The 15,631-nt window shown below is 37.4% G+C and overlaps 1 protein-coding gene across 7 annotated transcripts in view; it reads left to right on the top strand.

Moving 5' to 3' along the window:
* ERC2 (ELKS/RAB6-interacting/CAST family member 2) overlaps positions 1 to 15,631 on the top strand; it is a 510,348-nt gene that overhangs the window by 423,721 nt on the left and 70,996 nt on the right. Inside the window, exon 21 of one of the 7 annotated variants that reach the window (XM_074602407.1) lies at positions 803 to 1,057. The exons of the other annotated variants lie outside the window; for them this stretch is intronic. The gene's annotated coding sequence lies outside the window, so the exon portion shown is untranslated. Of the gene's footprint in view, positions 1 to 802; positions 1,058 to 15,631 lie in introns of those variants that run through there. 7 annotated transcript variants of the gene reach the window in all.

Here is a 15,631-nt window from a genome sequence, read left to right as displayed (position 1 = left end):
AGGCACTTGCACTGTGGAGTTTACTGGCTGCAGGATCCAGCTCTTACGAAGTTTTGACTGCATTTTGTCATATACACAACTGGGGAGTGCTCCAAAAGCATTAACATTAGCACTTTAGTTGGGATTAAGTGTTGCGTGTGCCAAACTCTCTTCCTGTTTGCAACATTTTTCCTAACTTAATTTGGCAGTAGGAAGACACAGAGGGCACGCTGTATAGCTGTCGCTGCCCAGAAGAGATGAAATGAGGAGAAAGGAGTGGTTGGCCTTGCTTTAATGTTTGCATTGTAGCTGATCTGATGAAATTAAGTGTAAAACTACCGATACTTAGAAAGAACTTGCTCTGTAGAGTAGGATGAGTCTGACTCGGTGTCCGCTGGGAATGTAGTCGGCAAAGTGCCTGGAAGGGAATGGAGTGAAGCGTTCTCTTTCTCGTGGAGGGCTGCAGAAATGGACCCTATCCTAGAGCGGTTAGAGCAGCGTCGTTCCTGAGCTTTAGAAAACCCAGCTGCATTTGTTCTTCAAAAAGAAAGTTTTGTATATCTCAGTCCAAGTTTCACAGAGGTTCTACGGAAAGGGCAGCGTCCTGTCGTGCCACAGATAACTTCCCCACCCGGAGTACTAACCGCGGCTGGTTATGCAGTTACATTCTGTGGAGAAGCAGAAGGATGATGTGCTTGTCGGTAGTTGAGGAATACAGACATACAGGAGCATTTCAGGTCCTTCTATAGAGAATGGAAACTTTTTTTCCTGTAACAGTAATTGTCTACTAAGTCCTTCTACATTATAGCTTTTTTTTTTTCAGAGTCATATTTGATGGGGAATTTGGAAGACTGAGTGCTAGGAATATGAATGCTTTCAAATCCTTTCTTAAAAAGCAAATTGCAGAAGACTATCTACCCCTTTTCTCTGTACCCCCGAAGAACGATTTATTTATGGGAAAACAAACATGTCAGTGTTCCCCTGTGGACTGTATCACCACTTGATGTTTTATGTGCCTCAATTGTTATGTTTTCAGATTGTAAGCCCCAAGGGGCAGGGACCATGTCTTCTTTTGTTTGTACAGCACTGAGCCTACTGTCAGCACTCTATAAATAAGAAGCAATTATAGTGTTACGCACCCATGTATTTTGAAAGCTTGGGTCTGCTCCTGTTGAAATTCAAGGGAATTTTTCCCTCTTACTTCAGGGACAGAGGATAGCATACTGTATTAGCTGGCTGAATTTGTTTTACGTTGGGGTGGGGTGTTTATCTGAGGAAAATAGACTAAAAACTGTAATGCATCCTTTTCAACCAAGGTGCTTTATTATACGAAGCTGTATTTTGATTATATTAAATGAATATATAGGAGGTGTTGTGAATTAAAAATACTGTTTCAAAAGATGATAACCAGTTTTCCAAAGCTCACAACTTAGGTTATTAATGCGACAGTAAAATAAGAAATGAAACTGCTACCAACTATGGAAAATTGTAATTAGAATGGAAAATTCCATCATTCTACTCACTAGACACAAAGGTTTTTCTGAGTGCGAGGGGTGCAGAGAATACTAGAACAAGAATGGGAAACCTGTTTTGAGCTACCATGTAATCTGAAAGGCACACCATTTTTTTAATATATGTGAAACATACTTTAATGCTGAGACCCTGTGTGTTAAGGTTCTGCCCGAAGTGAAGTTTTACGGCCAATTTATAAGGTCTTGCAAACAGGAGTTTACAGTGGAAACAGTGACTCTTACCTTAATTGTAGCAATGTCAATAGCATTGCTGTAATGAGCGTCTGGCTACGTTCCATCTGTTGACCACACCAACGGGTTTTGTGCATCATAAAAGAAGTGTTTCCCCTCCATATTTGATTTTCCACATGTCAGTCCCTCCTACGCACTCCAGCCCTTTCAGTTTATTGGAATCCCAACGTGTGAGCTGTGTAAGCGATGGAGATGGGTGTTTGCTCACGTGGTAGAGACAGCCCGGCCCATGCAGGCCTTGTAGCGTGCTTTTTCGGCTGCATGACTTGCCCTTGTCACTTCCCCATGCCATTCGAGGCACACTGGATGCACATGGTTGATTGGCCTCTCAGTTGCATGTGGCACATTAGGTTTTGGATTTGGAGAGAGGAAGCAGCACCATGCTCTAAATGCACGAGGTTTTGCAGCAGGAGAGCGTGAGATGAGGCCACAAGAATGAATTTCATGTTTAGCACATGAGACTTGGCAGATACAGTTGCTGGCATGTGTTTGGGGGAAGCTTGTATTTGTATTTGTACAAGGGAAAAGTTTTGCATTTTAAAATGTTACCAAAACCAAACTGCATAATTTTAAATGAATGCTGGGCAATTTCAGTTCTAAGTCACTTTATTATTTTTTTAATCAAAGCAAGAATTGAATAAATGCACCTACTAAAGCAGGTAAAGAATTTGGAATAAAATATCTTTTGTATGAAATAAATAAAATATCTTTTTGTGTGGCGCAAATGTTGCCCAGATGTCCATGCAAGGTTTCACAGCAGTACGTACAGCTGCTCTGGTTCTTCAAAGGTAGGTCTGTTACTAGGACTTCTAATGGGGGATCTAATCTCTTCTGGTGACAATGGCTCTTCCGTCTCCACCACGGTGAGATGCTGTGAATATCTGAGCTGTTTAACGCGATGATGAACCGTTTTTAACTTGTCAGTGGCTGGGGCCTGGTGCGCGTACTCCAGGAACAGAGACAATTAGTAGTGAACTGTCTTCGTTAGAGATCTATATATCTGTGTTCTAATACACACAGCTTCTTTTTTCCTGAGCATGGAAGAAATAAAATAGCAGTGCTGTTACCTACTTGGTGTCCTGTCCCGGTTTTTGGCAGCGTTCAGTCCACACAGCTATCCAGGTCGCAGTATCAGAGTTTCTCCAGCTGTGCTTTCATTTCTTCTCCGTGTCAGTCCCGCGCTGGTTTTGCTGCTCCTCTGTCATGGCTGTGCACTCACACACCAGTCGCTGAAACATCTCTCCTTTTTCCAATGTGCATGTTTGCATTTCTTTGCATTTTTTGGAGTTTGTCACAGAGCTTTCCTAGGTCCACTGTCTAAAATGTAAGACAACCTTCAGAATCACCAGCTTTGGTAATATATTGCCCAAGCATCTTCTATTAACTCGTGTGGCAGGTTTTCATGGGAAGCTCTTGAACCCTTTAGAAAACTTAATGCTGACATGCCTGAGGATGTGTATCACAGTTGTCTTATATATGTAGTGGTTGCTATTTTTATACTATAAGCATATAAGTTTTGGCCCTGAGCCTCTGGTAAAGTTAGTACAAAATGTATTATGAATATTTTTTATCAACACTTTTAACGTAATTAGATCTCTAAGTGTCAGTCTTTTAGTCTTTGGGAATTCATTGTGCATCAAGATACTGCTGTGGTTTTGTTCTCAAGGAGCGTTCCTTATTTTCTGTCCTCATACCTGCTTGCTTTCTCTAAGAGCATCTGCTATGAGTGCAGTAGAAAAAATAGTCCCAGGTTTGAGGATGAAAGCTGGTCAGTAAACCCTCTTCGAGGTGCTCAGACAAGTGTGCAATAAATTAGAATATTTTAGGCCTGTCTCATTTTGGATTTCACATCTTCAATAAGAAATTGGCCATCTACCGTTTAGCCTCAATATTCCAGGACACAATGTCGTTCCCTCCTTGGCTGCATCAGGAAGGCCCGCCTTTATTGCTTGTATAGTCTACCTTTTCCTCCAATAACTTCCCGCTTTCTCTCATGTTTTCTCTAGGCGAGAGGAAGCTATGTCCAAATCTAGAAACTCACCACCATGTCGCCCTTTAAATCACTAACAATTTACCTTAAAGGCTATTAACTTCTGTGGGACGAAAGAGGGGCCAAGTGACAAGCAAAGCTGATAAATACTACTTAAAATCACAGTTGTATCTACCTCTCCATCTCACCTTTATTAGTTTCTTTATATTTTTATCCTGAGTTGTTGAAAATTCTGGAAAAAAAGGTATTTATATTGTGAATAGCATGATGGGCCTTAAGTCCTTGAATGGATAATAGGTAAAATTTTAATACAAATCAATAATTCTGAATGTTATGAGAAATGTGATTTTGAATTTTCACTTTCAGTAAACCAAAGGACATGTCACAAATCAGGAACTGTGCGCTTAGGGAAGTTTATTGAAAGCAATTCTATAAAATAGTCGTTGGGCATTCTCGTGCAGAGCTTTTTGGGGGGCAGGGGAAGCTTTGCCCCACCGTTTGTTAGGATTGTGACAGGCTTTGGAGAGCTGGGAAAGCCGTGTGCTCACCTTACAGCCGTTGCATTCTCTTGCTCTAAAGTGGGTAATTTCCCGCCTTCATTAGAAATTTTCAATTACCATTAATTTTGACAGATTGAATCTGAATATCTCTTCCAGAAGCCATGATTAACTGATATACTTCACTTTTTGTGTGTAGGTGTAGAAACGGCGTTATTTCTAAAAGTGTAAATTGCTAGGATTGGTACGTAGTTTTGCCGCTAAGGCTTTTTGTCTCCGGGAGAGACATTCTTCGCTTTTGTTCATAGTAAGGAGATCTGTGGTTTGTATGTTGTACACTCACTAAGTGTTTGCTCACAACAGAAGATAAGCCAGTCTTTAATAAACCTGAGCAGGAGTACTAATTTTGGAAATGTCAGAGCTGTCGTTGTTCGTGCAGACGGTGGTGAATATTTCCTCTCAGTTGAGGGTAGCTGCTCAACGAAAAACGTGGGGACAAGAAAGAACTATTGAAACAAGAGACGGAACTCAGCTGAGATCCACAACTTAACGAGCGTTCCTTGCCTTTGTTGCATGCACTGCCCCTCCGTACTGAGTAGTCATAGCAGAGCTATCAATGTGGGGTTTGCATTACCGAGCATCTTATCGAGTCCTGCATCGTTTTGTGCCTCCTCTAGTGATGTCTCCTGCGAAGTATTTGATGTGGGAAAAGCTGCTAGAATTTAGGAGTGGAAAAGATCTTTTTGTTTCAGTTTGTTACTGTGGGTGCTCCGTAACTGATGGTAATGTCTCTGAGAATACAGGGAGCTAATCAGGCACGGCAGGAGTGCAAGTGATCGAGAAGGTCAGTGCAAGAAAGCGTTCCACAGCTCTCACCTCGTTGGCTTCGTGAACCAGTCTGTGAGTGTTGCTGCTTTTCCTTTCACCTTATACTTAAGGAGAAAAAAGAAGTATTCCAAGCTGATGAGCAAAACCAAAATACGAAAAAAAAAAGATAAAGACATACATCCAATATGCATTATATTGATTTACAAGATGTTTTGTGTGTTTAGAGCGCATTAAAAAGCATAACTATTATTGTGCATAGTGGCTCTCATTTTCCTGTGTGCCATGATGCTGTACATGCAAAGTTTGACTCCGTACTGTAACGTACCTCAGTCAAATATTTTTTTTTGCTACTTGAAGGTCTTAGGCATAACAGTTCAAAGTTGGGTTATTTATTTATTTGCCATTTTCCTTGATGTACTCAGAGAAGATAAGTATTCAAAGAATCAAAGACTTAAAAGATGCTTATTCTCAAAGCCAAAGGTTTGGCAGTCTTTGAGGACAGGGTTGATATATTTGTTGGAACAACAATAAACAAGTTTTATTTTATTAGAGCCAAAATATTTTTCAAATGTGGGTAATTAAATTGAGTCCATAAAGAAGCTCAGATATTAATATCAAGGGTGGATATTTCAATATTAAGAGATACTGGCTTGCAAAATTCATAATTAGGAGCGTGATTCAAAAGGTCTTGTAGCTGTACCTTTAACCCACACCCTTCATGCTTTACTGTCATAATTCGGACCATAAGTAATACATAACCCAGGCATATCAGTTGCTTTTGTGTATTGTACTTTATAATAAGGATTTCAGTATCTTACGTGTATTGCTATGGTTGACTATTCATCTATTAATAGCAGGCAGAGTTTTAATGCATTTAATAATTTCTAGTATTTCATCACATCATTCGTACATCCGTACTCACTTCTTCCTCAGTTTTATTCTTAACTCTTCAAGTTGTTTCCTCAGGTGTTTATCCTGGTCGTTTGAAATACAGCAGGAAGTAGGGAGTAAATAGGGATTTACTTGTACTTGAAATGATTCTTTTGTCTAATTTTTTTCTCATGAGAAAAAAAGAGATTATGATTCTTGTGTTTCTTTGGCTTATTTTCCCCCCTCTTCTCAGGTAAGTGTGTATGTCAAACTGGATAAATACACCAATGTTTTTTGGCAGTTCTGAACGAACGTGTCTAACCTAGAAGATTCTATTTTTTATCAATTTTATAAGGGAGATATTTTCTCAGTTTTTATCACTTTAATGTTCTAGTGCCTCTTTTGACCTATAGCTGCCTATAGATACATTTTTTTAAATATTTTTTTTCCATCTTTAATTTTTGGTATTACCATATTGTCATCTAACTTAGATGATGGTATGTGACAAGTTGCAAAAGTTATGAAAACCATTGAAAGCAAAGATAGCGACATTATGCTTGGAGGTAAACTTGAGAAACGGCAGATAAATATCTTGGAAAGGGTCGAGGCTAGTAGAAATAATTTTTAAAAAGTAAGCCCATTAAAAATGGAGGAAAAGAACAAATTTGTAACAAAGATAACCTCATGGATATAAGTGATATTTCGCAAAGTGAGAGCAGGAACAGAGAAAGTGGAAATTAGCAAAAGTAAAAGAAGTCTGATGAGTGAAGAGCATAAAGCGGAGAGAACAGTCATGACTGTGGAGGAAAACAGGGGATGAAGCACTTAGAAGCCACAAGTTTGACATTCAGGGGCTGAAAACTGCAAATATCTTGGAAAGGGGGAAAGTAGATTGGCAATTTTGCAAGACATTCAGCACCATTCAGAGACCCGAGCAAGTGCTTGGACAGCCAGAAGCAAGCAAGGCTCGAAGAAGCCTGGGCCAAGGAGATTGCTTTGTACACCTCATCCAACCTGATGCATCCCATCAGAGGAGCCCGATGGGTCACTTCCATGAAGATGAGACCACATAGGATGACGGGAAGCTTGTGATGGAACTAATTATAGCATATATTTCACACCAAAAGAACCTCACAGGACAGATGAGAGATAAATTTGTAACAGTGAAGACAATTAAACATCAAAAAATTGTGGTGGATTCTTGTCATTCTGAAACCTTAATTTAAGATGCTGTGTTCCAGCTAAGCAAAAAATTCTGGATGTGTTGAGGGAATCACTTGAAGATACATGACGCGCAATGGAGGGGCTTCGGCTTTATTAGTTACTTTCTCATGGCTTTAACCACGAGGGAAGTCATACAAATCAAAAGTCCTGGAGAATTTTTAAGAATGCCATTAAAAAGTAAGGAAGATTTAATTTGCTCACCACCTGCACACTGCTCTCCTCCAAGATCAAGACTTTCCTCTGGATGCTCATGCATAAATACAGTCTTTTTTTTTATACACCTTTTCATACTCTCTTTGATAGCAAATATAAGGGAGTTGTGGCTAATTCTAGAGTTGTAGCTAATTCTAATTTCATTTAGAATTCTAATTTCATTTAGAATTAGTGGGTGATCTGAAAGCATTTGGAAACACTACATTTAAGTGACTGCTGCAGTACCTTTTTTACCTTAGAAGGTATAAAGCTAAGAGGAAAACAGACTCTGCGCGTGATATAGGAGAAAGAGCAGAGGAGCAAGAAGAAAACAGTTGCTCGGTTGCGGTTCTATAGTGGGAGGTAAATAAAGCAGTTCTGATGCACTGTCTTCACAAAAGTAGAAGAAGGAGCAGTGAAAGCCCAACACCCACGTTTTGATCTGATCTCAGATACTTGGCATATAGGAGGAGGTATCTGCACGGGCATGACAGTGGAGAAAGTGATTGAAGTTCAGCCTTATTTTCTTCAAGTAGTTCTGCGTACAAATTTTGTGGCATAATTCTATCCCAGAATTAAAAAATAGTTGAATGCTTTCCTAGTCAGTAGGAGATCATTTGTTTAATGAAAGAGCTTTCGTGCTGTAATACTTCAGATGTTCTCTACTAGTGCTAAAGAGGTAACGATCACTCTTCCTGTTTTCCAAGTTGACAACCAAGGATGCTGAAATTGCTTTCTCTGTCAGATAACGTGCTTAACTAACTTTCAATGAAATTGCATATCATGGTTCATTGCCCCTTGAATTTTTTTCAGGACCTAAAGTGGCTGTTTTAGTGACTAGCAGCAATGTATCAGCACAGATCAGCAGCAGATAATTTAGTCTGATCTTGTTTGATTTTATGGGTCTCCTACAAACTTGGTTTCACATACCGAGCAGCTTAACGGACAGACATATGATTTCAAGCTGCTAAACTTCAAGGACTGTTGTAGAAGGGGCAAGAATGCATGGTGGAGGAAAAAAGGGTGGAATTAATGCTGAGAAAGAATTTGAGTCTGGCTTATACGCTATTGCCTTTCATTTTTAGACATGTCTATACTGAATATTATACATTTCTGCATCTGTTTGTGGTACAAACAAACAGAAATGAGATGACTGAATTTTAACAAATAAAATGTTTTCAGATGTATATAGTTTTTTACGTTCCTCTACGAGGAAAAGAGAAAGTTCTTTACAAGTCTAAACATAACCTAACATCTACAGATAAAGGATTCTTGAAATCGCTATTATTTAAAAATAATTTTTTTGTAGAACTAAAGCATCTTTCAAATATTTAATTAATATAGAATTTCAGTGGGACAATGTATCGTGGAATTAGCTGGAGTTTCAGATTGTGTTGATCTCAAGGTGTAAATGAATGGACTAAAATGTGGTGTGGGCTTTTTACCTTTGAAAGGAAAAACCCCAAGGCTTTTGTCATTTCACTTCATTCATAGAGTTAAAAAAAGAGCCAATATCTTATGGTTACACTCTTTAGGAAAATGGAATTCTGATGCAGAAATTAATAGGGTAAAAGTTAAGGGAATTACGTCATCATCCTTCATACATCATCATCCTTGGGAACCAACTATTTTGAATTTTATGTGAGGCGTTAATTTCATGACGTTGAATTTTCACAGCATTCTCATAGAACAAAATATACAGTATCTTAGCAAAAGAACAGTCATTCCCAAGTGCCCAAGGAAGATAAAATGTGTTTGCGTTCCTATGAATGGTCCTTGTCCTAACAATTAATGCCACACACTTGCTGAATTCAACAGACATTGTAGACCACGGACAACCATTTTTTTGTTAGCAAATAAATCTGATTGTAAAATATCTTATATTTTAATTTTATAGTTACATGTTAAAAACTGAAAAATACTTAACATTTCAAATGGCTGTGATTGCTCTAATTTCTTCTACTTCGTTGTGTTTTCTCCTCTTATAGTAAGCATTAACATTCAGTAAGGTAAATAATAGCAGGTCACCGTTATTTTAATTTTAAACAGGATTAAGTTGAATCAGATTTAATGGTGGGATGTGTGTAGATGGAGCCAAAATACTCTAACAGAGATCTATCAGGTATTAACTAAGGATCGCAGGGTCTCACTTTTATGTGCCTAAGAGCTTGATGTATTTATGGAGTGTAGGATAGTGGATAGTTTCCTTTTAGTTTTTTACAGTTAGACAAGGTATTACTGGTATGAGCAGGTATTTCCTATATGCAGAATAGGAAATACTGCTAATACAGTTAATAACCCAGCTAACAGAAGAAAAAAAATTAAAAGGAAATGCTTTAAGGGCCCTCATGGTACACTGTAGTATAAAACACACGGCAGCCCATAGACTCAAAATCTTACAATTTAAGCGTGATGTCAATGGTCAATTATTTGACTGTGGTAGCGATACTGATAGTGATATCACACCTATGAAAACTGGAATTCATCCAGCTCAGTTTGAAGGTGTGATCTACAATCCATCAACGTCAGTTGAAAGTCAAACATAACCTCTTACATCAACCTATAAAAGCAAGTTTTACCTTCGCTGCTGAAGCGTAAGGGTGTTGTTCAAGCTCCCCATTCTTTTCAGGTACTATGTATAGGATTATGCATTATGTTCCTCTGAGAGGCCTTTGATTGCATCTTTAATCATAATAATATCTGGTGTCAATTACTACTAATAATGTGTGCTCTTTTAAAATAAATTTAGACTTCACAAAACAATTTGTAAGCAGGTACTATTATATTTCTATTTTGAGAAACTCAACTACAAAGATGTTATGACCTGTTCATAAATTATTTTGTATTTATCTATTTTTATTGGCCCGGTTTGTGAATAATTGTTCCTCTAACTTAATTTTGAACTCTTTTATGCAGCCTATTTGCTAATTTTTGCATAGCGTTATTTGTCTGAATGCTGAATTATTGTTGTGCGTTGTGATTTGAGGACTGAAGTACGTGGTACGCTAAGGAGCAATATTTTATAAGCTGTGAATAAGGTGTACAGTACAGGTACTCTGACTTTACAATCTGACGGTACAAATAACTGATATTGTACAAAATTTTAAAAGCAAAAAATAATTCTCAATTTGATTATTAAGATTATTTGAAATATATTTAATCAGCTCTAAATAGCAACGTTCTCTCTGGCAATACTGTAGCTTGGAAGTGTTATGTATCCTTTTTCCTTCTGTTAAATATTTATGTATACTACAGTTTTTTATTCCTGTCATACTGTAGGATTTTCTTGTCCTTAGCAAGAAGGAATCCAAAAGTATATCACTATATGAACATTTATATCAATATGTGAAATATATATCAATACGTAAATACCATTATATCAATTTGTAAAAATTATTTAATTTTTTTTTACAATTTTTTTACACAGAATGCATCAAGTTATTCTGCTGGGGTTTTTTAATAGAGGTTTTTTTCAGCTGTTTAAAGAAATAATTATCAACCAAGATTTTCTACATCTTTTTATTTTATAATTACAGCACTTCAAAATTTCCTTTCTGGTTCCAACAACAAAAAGAAACAAATTAAACAGTTTATTACAATTAAGAAGTAGTATGGGCTTATTTATCTGCATTATATATTCCCAGTTTACAGACCTGCCTAGTATCCTTTCTTCTACTAAAGGTTGTCTGACCTGTCCCATAAAGAAACCCTTTCTTTTAGCTGATAATTTTATAAAATTACTTGGGACCCTTGCCAAGTGAGGTTATCTGTCTCAGGAGTTTATACTCCGCACAAATGGTTCCATGTGCTTAGCTGAAAAGGCTCAGCTATTTGCAAGACAGAGGATATAGGTTAAAAAAACCCCAAACCCAACCCAAATTAGTAAACAATACAAGCGGAAACTTCTTTGAAAAGATTTACTGATCCCATTGCTTCACGATAGTGTCCTGAGTGGTAGCACTTGGACAGTGTTAATTTCATGGATGTACTTTTTGTTGTCCAAGTAAATGTTAAATTGTTAAAACGTTAAATTTGGTTAATTTAGAAGGATCCCGCTTTGCATGATATCATTAGGTTTTAACAACTAGGATTCCGTCTGTGTGGTCAGCTCTGGGGCTGAGCAAGATTCCCCTTGTTTTCGGTTTGGGAGCCCTTCCCTTGTGCCAGGCCCAGGCCTGAAGCTGAGAGATTGTCTCTCCTTTATCTTCTGCTCTGTCGGTCAGTCCATGACTGGGATTTTTCTCAACAAGTTGATTTGAGAGGAGAGAAAGAGATGCAGAGAGGACTGAGACTGATTAAAAACCTTGAGGCAGGAGAAAAAGAGTTTAGGAATATATGTTGCTAGAAAAGAAATGGTAAATCAGCCGCAGGGGTACGGTGGAGCCGAGGCAGCTGCGCGGCCAGGTGAGAATCATGGTTGGTGGTTCATGAGATGAGGACAAAAATTAGGGCTGCTAAACTGCGAAGGAGGGGATGGTGGAGGTCAGAGGACACGGATAAGAATGACGGAATATGGAAGATGGAGGGGAAATTGGAACTGGCTGAGCAAAATCCTTAATGGTAGTAACTGAAGAGAGTCCAGAGAGATGAGGATAACTACAAGTCAACCGAGTAGTGGATGCTAATACTCACGTAAATTAATGCCATGATGTCATAATAAAGAATGCTCTAGAAAAGCCTGACTGAAATTAGTAGTTTCTTTTTGACAGTAGTGTTTGAATAGTGCTCAATTAACCAGGCTTGAAGATAAGATGTATCAGAGTTGTAGCTGGTCACGGGTGAAGGCCTGACATCCATTCTGAGTCCCAGGGAAAAACAAGATATGCAGGATTAAGGACTGTATCATAATTAATGTCTAATAAAGTGCAAAATTCAAGCTGAACAGATAATCTTAATCCGGAACTTTTAAACTTTTGCTTGTTTCAATTTGTAAACTGATAATGTTGCTATGTCGTAGAATTTTTTCTGTGTGTGGAATACACATTAAAGTAGATCGTATGCAAGATAGTAGGCAAAATTCTGGAAATTCATTGTGTAAATTAAAAAAAAAAATGTCAATGTGTGTCTAAGCTTTAATCACATTATGTGGTTAACTTTAAGCTAGGTGACAGAAGGATCAGTTTTTCAATATCTTTTTAATCAGTAAAATATTTGCTTGTTCGTCTCTGCAACAGGTTGAATATACAGCAAGAGATTTGCTAAATGACAAAAGCTTTAATGTGAATGTCTGTTTTATCTTCAGTATGTCATTTTGTCATATTTTTAATAATTATTTTGTAATCAATTCCATTATTCTGATAAAACACAGTTTCCGTGAGTAAGCTGCATATCTTGACAGCTTTTACTACAAGGCCTAAATGTGTCAACACTGACAGGTAGTTCTGTCTTTTTTTTCTTTTAAGCTACAAGATAAAATCTTGAACTCAAAAAAGCAAAGTAAATAAATAGGCTTAAAGAGACAGCTGTGTGCTTTTACGAAGAAAAAGAGTAACAAAGGACACATCAAAAAGCCGAGGATGATGTGTTTCAAATAAACCTTGGTACATTTGACAGTTTTCTGCTTAGGATTTTCTCATAAAGGTTCAAGGTAGAATAACTGAAAGGTGGAATGGAGTACCGCCAGAATATTTGGCTCGTCCTATAGGCAATGTTTTGAGGAAATGCAAGTATTTAATTGACCTAAATATGTAGAATTTATTGTCCAAGAAGGCAAGTTCCATTCATTAGCGGTGTTCACAAAATAACAATTGTCAGACTCCGGGATGGGGTTTGTATTTGACAGAATCTGGCCAGTAAGTTAGTATTTAGAGTAAACATGAAATCGAGTGAAATTCAAGAGTACCATTTGGCGAGTCTGGTGCAGCAGTCTCAGCCCATAGTAACCAGGAACCGCAGCTTGTATTGCTGGACAGTTAGAGGGTGCCGGCTTGTTCTGAAAACTGATGCTGATATGCTTACCCTTGACTTGGGAAACTTTTTTGTGCCAGTTTTTTTCATGTCATCCGTGCAGTGTTATGTACTAAAAATGTCTATAATTGTAATTCGTTGCAAGCTATTTCATAACACATCTTGAGAGTATGCGCAGTCCCATTCTCTAGGAAGAGCCTCCTCTTCAGATACTTTATTAATAAAAGTCTCCTTCCTAAGACCGTTGTACCAACAATTACTATTTTTTTCTGATTAAGGAGATTAGCATTCACCCTAGTGTAAAAAACCAAACGTTTATCTTAATGACCAAGTGTAAGTCTGGAGATACAATCAGCAAATATGTCTCTCGATTTCAGCAGAGGTTGAGAAAATCTTAACCGTGTTTTCCTCTTCACATTACTATTGACTCAGGCTATGGAGCTCCTGTTATCAAGACAAGGCTATGTACATCTGTATAAGTCTTACGTTGTTAACGACTGCAGTTCTTCTTGCCATTGTATTTCTTTGCAAAGCTCTATGCACAGATTAGATGCTACTTAAGCAATAACCGACAGTTCACTGCGTGAACTGCCACCAGTCAACCAGGGGGAAAAAATCAGTGATGCTGAGTTTAGATTCTGTAGAAAGAATTAAGTAAGGATTTTTTACTGGATTTTTAAAAATCTGTGTTTTCAGGGTTTCTTAAATTTAATTTTTAAAGTTTTCTTAAGGTTTTAAACACAAAGATCTATTTAAATAAGGAAGGCTGGAAGAATTATAAAAAATAATCTAATACCACCTAAAAAAGCTTCGAAGTCAGTCTGTCAGGTTCTTTCTGGCAATGAAGCTCTTGCATTATCTTTTTAATGTTGAAATCAGTTCAAGTCAGTGAAATTTCTTTAATGAACTTTAGGGCACATCTTCAAAGAAACCTGCAATTGAACCTGTGGAAAGGCCAGTGCCTTTGAACTGTGGAAAAGAAGTTTATCCTAGATTAGCTTGATCTTTTAGTTTACTCTGCCTTCTAATCTAGTCACAAAGATCTAAGAGAATACCCGTGAACTGCAGTGACAACCTCAAAGTAGTGTATTCTTATGGATAAATTCATTGCTTCCCTTAGGTATTGGCATTTTAAATTTGAAAGGATGGCAAAGTTATTTATTTTTTACTATGAACATGAACATTCTGGGTCTCCCTGAGCACTAAATTTTCTTTACTTTTGTTACGACCTTACAAATTGAAAATTTAACTTCCTTTTTGTTTTCATATTCTCTCTAGCATTTCACTTTACTTCCACCCAGTTCAACCTTTCATCAACCAAATGGGGAACAATATACCTTCAAATGTGAAAGAAATAACAAAATCTGGAACAAATTATAAAATGATGGAGAAGGGAAATGCAGAACTGTATGGAAATAAGTCCATTAATGCAGAGGCTCTGATGCACATAAGTCTGTTTTGAAGGACACTTCATTTTGAGTTTGAACTTCTGCTTTTAAATTTTACTGTAATATGATATAACATTTGCTTTGGTGACTACTTGAGGAACTTTTGGTGTTAACAGTATTCTTTTCTATAGAAATTCCTTCGGATTTCAGATTTTGTACTCTTTCCAGGTTACAATAAGAAAAACATGGAAGAGATTTCTAATAGAAAAACAACTCAGTGGTTTGCAGCTGGCAATCACAACGCCTCTACTGCTGCTTTTATTTTATGAAGTGGAACAGGTCAGTTCAATATCAGAGCCGATTGTGTTCCTTCTCCGGTCAAAGTGAACATACAGGTCCAGCAAAAAATTAAGTGACCGCTAGTTTCTTCCTTTCAGTCGTTCCGTGAAATGTCTTTTAATAACCGTCTCATTTTGTGGAATCAAGTAGGACAAGAGTGGTTATCACTCAGCGGCAAAGGAAAACGCGCCTTTTGTCTATGAATATTGACTTCCGTAACTGACGTTATTTGATGGCTACTTTCAGTTATGGATCAATAAGAAGTAACACTGTGCGAACAACCAGAGTTAGGTAGAAAAACTCATTCACGATCAGATAAAAAAAATTGTATTTATAAAACTGGATTTTTGAAGAGGGAAGTTTGGAAGGGAAGAATATAAAATGTGGTTGAAGGAACAGTGAAGAATTGAAAATTGAAACTATATATTTATCCAGCATTAAAAATTAAATGATGCTATATTTTCCTGCATTGTGTTTTATTTTGAGATGAAATCCTATTAAAGTCAATGGGAATTTCACCACTGACTTGATTGGCACTCTTTCCTCCTTCATCTGGGAGAAGCAGTTTCTGCTTTTTATTATTATTTCAAAACGGTATCCTTCCTTTTCTTCTCTCACTCCAGTTTCCTAAGGATTTATAATCTTTTGCATCAA

The sequence above is a fragment of the Larus michahellis genome, chromosome 10 (assembly GCF_964199755.1).
Source record: "Larus michahellis chromosome 10, bLarMic1.1, whole genome shotgun sequence".
Classification (NCBI taxonomy): Eukaryota; Metazoa; Chordata; class Aves; order Charadriiformes; family Laridae; genus Larus; species Larus michahellis.
This window is presented reverse-complemented; position numbering and strand designations above follow the sequence as displayed.